Source organism: Tupaia chinensis, unplaced genomic scaffold (assembly GCF_000334495.1).
Source record: "Tupaia chinensis unplaced genomic scaffold, TupChi_1.0 Scaffold000005_1, whole genome shotgun sequence".
NCBI classification, from domain to species: domain Eukaryota; kingdom Metazoa; phylum Chordata; class Mammalia; order Scandentia; family Tupaiidae; genus Tupaia; species Tupaia belangeri.
In genome coordinates this window covers 623,039-628,124 of record NW_006159433.1, presented here as the reverse complement: position 1 = coordinate 628,124, position 5,086 = coordinate 623,039, and positions in this window count along the sequence as shown.

The following is a 5,086-nucleotide window of genomic DNA, read 5'->3' as shown; positions in this document are numbered from 1 at the left end:
GTTCATGCACCTACCATTTGAACAGAATCCTAACCTGTTTCCTGGCTTTAAGCAAAGTTCCTTGGCGGTTCTTTGATTTAAGTTAAAACTGGTTTTCTTAGTAGTAATGAGTGAACTCACCATTGAAAGTAGTTAGATTACGTAGGAAATTGTGTGATCAATGCACTGTGGGTGAGAAGGGAATGGAGGACAATTGTGGACACTGGAGATGGTGTGAGAGGAGGGTGGGAAGGGACAGAGGGTCAGAAAGAGGGGTGGAAATAATTCTAGGAACTAGAATTGGAAAATTTTTTTTGTAATGTGCAGTGTGTACTGGATGGGAGATTGAATTTTGTGTGCTGTGATGATGCTTAGGGAAGGAATGTAAATTGAGTTACAAAAAAAAGTTTCAGGAAAAAAAAATATATCTATTCAATGACTGCAGTAGGATATGTAGCTCCAGCTAGGTGCTACTTTATAGGATGCGTAATGTTAGACTTGTGTTCATGGAAATGTGTGTGTCACCTGTGTTTGCCATGAGGGTAGTTGGATTGATTAGGGTCTTTGGTGATTCAATAAGATGTGGGGGGAAAACAGTATAGAAAGCAAACATAGATAACAGAGACAGTGTAGGAGGAGAGTGGGAGATGGCAGAGGGTAAGAGATAGGGAATCAAGGATGGGGGGGCGGGAGTAAAACATACAGGAAACAAGAAATGGAAAATTATTTGTTGACAATAACATGTGTGTTGATGTGCTTGATTGAGACAATATACAGTGTACTCTGGATGGAAAATCTCATTTTGTATGCTGTAATGATGTACAGTGAATGAATGCAAATAAATAAATTGAAATAAAAAAAGTTTCAAGTAAACAACTCAAGTAAACAACTAATGCTAAGTTCAAGGAACTAGGGGAAAAAAACTAAAGCCATAATTAGCTTAAGAAAGGAATAATATATGTCAGGGGTAAAAAAAAATGAATAGAAACTAGAATAAGTATAGAGTAAATTTTTTACATTGAGTAGAATTTTGGAAAAAAAAATCAACTAACCTATAGCTAGACTAAGAAAAAAAAATAGAACATTCAAATTAGTGAAATCAGAATTGAAAGTGCAGACATTGCAATGGATGCCACAAAAATAAAAAAAAGATCATAAAGAACTATACCGCACAATTTGATGTACACAAATTTGGTAAATTATAGGAAATGAGCAAATTCCTAGAAATATAAACTATCATTACTGAATGAGGAAAAAACAGACATCCTGAGCAGGGAAAACAAAGAGAATTAAATAGCAATTAAAATATTCAAAAGAGGGACCAGCAGTTAGCGTAATGGCTATGTCGCTGGACTCCCACGTAGTCGACCGCGGTTCGCGTCCCGGACCGGGTGGCTTACAACTCACAAACGGCACGTGTGCGTGCATGCCCAAGATCCCAAGAGGAGAATGGAGGAGAAGGGGTTGCGGTGGGGCCATCCTCTCTGGAGGGTGATTTCTCGCTTTCTGTCTCTCTGTCTCTGTCTAGCGAGCGCACGTGCCCTATAGCGAAAACCTCTCAAAAAAAATTTTTTTTTCAAAAGAAAGAAAAGCTAAGGACTAGATGGTTTCATGTTGAATTCTACCAAATAAACAAAAAAATTAATGTCAATGTTCCTTTTTAAAATGTTATTGTTTGGGTACCAGCAGTTGGTGTAATGGCTATGTTGGTGGATTCCCATGTAGTCGACTTCAGTTTGAATCCCAGATCCGGTGGCTTAAACTCACACCTGGCACATGTGTGTGCATGCCCAAGATCCTGAGAAGAAAATGGAGAAGGGATTGTGGCGTGGCCATCACCCCAGGGGGTGATTTCTTGCTTTTTGTCTCTCTGTCTTCCTGGAGAGTGCCCAAGCCCTATAGCAAAAACTTCTCTAAAAACTACAAATAAATAAATGTCATAAAAAATAAAAAGTTATCTTTTTATTATTATTTTTACATTTAATCACTATATCATTACAATACACCATGTGAATTTTCCCACCGTGAATGCACTGCATTTTAGTCCAGTCAAAGATATTATCATACACATTATCATCAACAGGTAATTTTCCAATTTTGTGTCATTTAGATTTCTTGCTTCTTTCATTTCCTCCTTAATTCCCTCCCTCTCACCCTTCTCCCTTTCCTATCCTCTTCCCACACTTCCTCTAGTACCAACAATTGCCAATGTTTCTTAAACTATTTCAATAAATAATCAAAGAAGAACTTCCAAACCCAGTTTATAAAGCCAGCAAAACACTAGGCTGACCCCATGGTCTAGTGCTTAAGGGAGCTGAATCTCACATGATTGACAGTGCAGATCAAATCTTGGGCCTGTAGACTTGAGAAATACACAAGACTTTTGTGAATTATGTCCCGAATTCTTACATAATAGAGAAGTGGAGAAGAGATTGTAACTCGACTGTGTCCCATTGAGAGGAATGTTTTCTTCTTTTCTATTTTTCTCTGTCTTTCTCTGGTAGGTACACAACCTTCTAGCAGCAAAACAAAACAAAACACTGTAATCAAAATGCTGACATTAAAACCAAAGATACTCCAAGAATAGAAAGCTATAAACCAATAGCTCTAATAAATATAGATGCAAAAATCCTTAATAAAATACTAACAAATTTTACTCAATAAGACATCAGAAAGGTTAGATATCATGAAGTAGGATTTATCTCTGAGATGAAATGGAAGGTTGGTTTAAAATATATGTATCAGTTAACATGATATATTACATTAATAGGATGAAAGAAAAAAAGTGATCATGTCAATAAGTGCAGAAAAGGCATTTAATAAAGTTCAACATTCTTTTTTGTAAATATCTTTTCAGTTTATTTATTTATTTATTCTATGAGACAGAGAGAAACAGAGATAGAGTGACTGACATGCCCAGTGGGGGTCTTTATGCTGCACTCTATTGGTAGTCTCAGCCTGTCCAGCTCATGGCTATGTGTGTGCACAGAAAGATACAGAAAGACTTGGAACAAGAACACGGGACCTTTCCATGTGGGTCCAGTTGTGTAACACCTGTGCCACCATCTGGTTTTCAACATTCTGCCTTGAAAAAAAAAAAAAAAACAACAACAACAACTCAACAATTTAGATATAAATGAAAATTTCTTCAACATAGTTAACAATTTTATAAAAATCCCACAACTAACATCATATTCACTAGAGGAAAAATTAAAGCTTTTCCCCTGGGATCCAGTAAAAAGCAAGGATGCCCACTCTCACCCCTTCTACTCAACATAATACTTCAGATACTAGTAAAAACAATCGGACATAAAAAATACATAAAAGGCATCCAACTTGGAATGGAAGAAGTAAAAGCATCCTTGTTTGCATATTATGATCCTGTAACCCTTAAATCTATACATTTATGCACACACACATACACACAATCTTTAGAACTAGCAAATGAATTTTCTAAAGTTGCAGGATACAAAATCAGCATACAAAAATCAGTTACATTTTTTTACACCTATAGTAAATTACCCAGAAAAGAAATGAAGAAAACAATTCTGTTTATGCTACCATCAAAAAGAACAAAATTTTTAATTATAACTTTAATCGAGGTAAAACGTCTGTGCACAAAACTATAAAACATTGATGAAAGAAATAAAAGAAAGCTCAACTAAAAGGAGAGATATACAGTACTCATGTATTGAAAAGTTAGTATCATTAACACATACAAATTACCCAAAGTAATATGAAAATCCAGCAATGTTTTTTACAGACAGAAAAAAAAAATTCTAAAATTTGTGCAAATACATGAAAGACCCTGAATAGACAACACAATCACAAAAAGAAAAACAAAGTTGGAGGTATCATATTGCCTGATTTCAAATTGTATTACAAAGCTAACAAATGTTTTGTAGTCAAAACAGTATGATACCAATATAAACAGAGACAGATAATGGACAGAAAAAAAAAAAACCCATACAATATAGTCAACTTCTTTTGTTGTTGTTGTTTTGTTTGTTTGTTTGTTTGTTTTTATTTTTGCTTTGAAGCATGTGTGTTCTCTGGAGAGATACATAGAGACAAAGAGGTAAAGTGAGAAATCATCCCCCAGAGGGGATAGTCACACCACAGTCCCTTGTTCTCCATTCTCCTCTTGAGATTTTGGGCATGCACACACACACGCCTGGCATGTTTGTCAAACCACCAGGTCTGGGACTCAAATTGTGTCTGACATGTGGGAGTCCAGTGCCTTAGCCATCATATCTGCTATCCCTTATGGTCAACTAATTTTTAACCAAGGTGCAAAGAATACAATGGAAAAAGGTTAGTCTCTTCAATAAATTGTGTAAGAGCAACTCAATATTCACACAAGAAAGAATGAAGTTGGATTCTTATCATATAAAGTACATAAAAATCAACTCAAAATGTATGAAAAACATAAATGTACAACTTGAAACCATAAAATTCCTAGAAGAAAATATAGAAGAAAAACTTTACATTGGTCTTGGTAGTTATTATTTTGGAGTTGGCATCAAAAAAATAGGTAATCTCAACAAAAATAAACAGGTGGGGCTACATCAAAGAAAAAGTTTCTGCACAGCAAAGGAAATAATCAGCCAAACAAAAAAGATATTGCCTCGTTTTCTTCACCTAGTACAGAGTCTGTTCAGGAATCCCCATCTCCGACTCTGCTGTCCCTTCATACAGCACGCTTGTGCCCCAAGTGGTTTTTCATTTTTAACCAAATTTTACTTTCTGTGATGTGATTTCTGTTTTTTTTTTTTTTTTTTTTTTTTGGCCACTAGAATCCCTCAGATTTGCATATCCGGCACCTCATGATTGGTCCAAAAGCAACCAATCACGGCCCACTGTTTACAACCAGTCACGACCCACCGTTTACAACCAATCATGGCCCACCGTTTACAACACACCAGAGTGTATATAACCACGATGCCTGGCCAACAGTAGCCAGACGACAACAACGACGACCAGGAAGACGACAACTGAAGAGCCTGAAGAGCTGAAACACCGTGCAGTCTCCATACGACCCTGAAGATCCTGAAGAGCTGACACTGCATCGTCTCCAGACGAACTGGGAGCCCCTGACGAGCTGTAA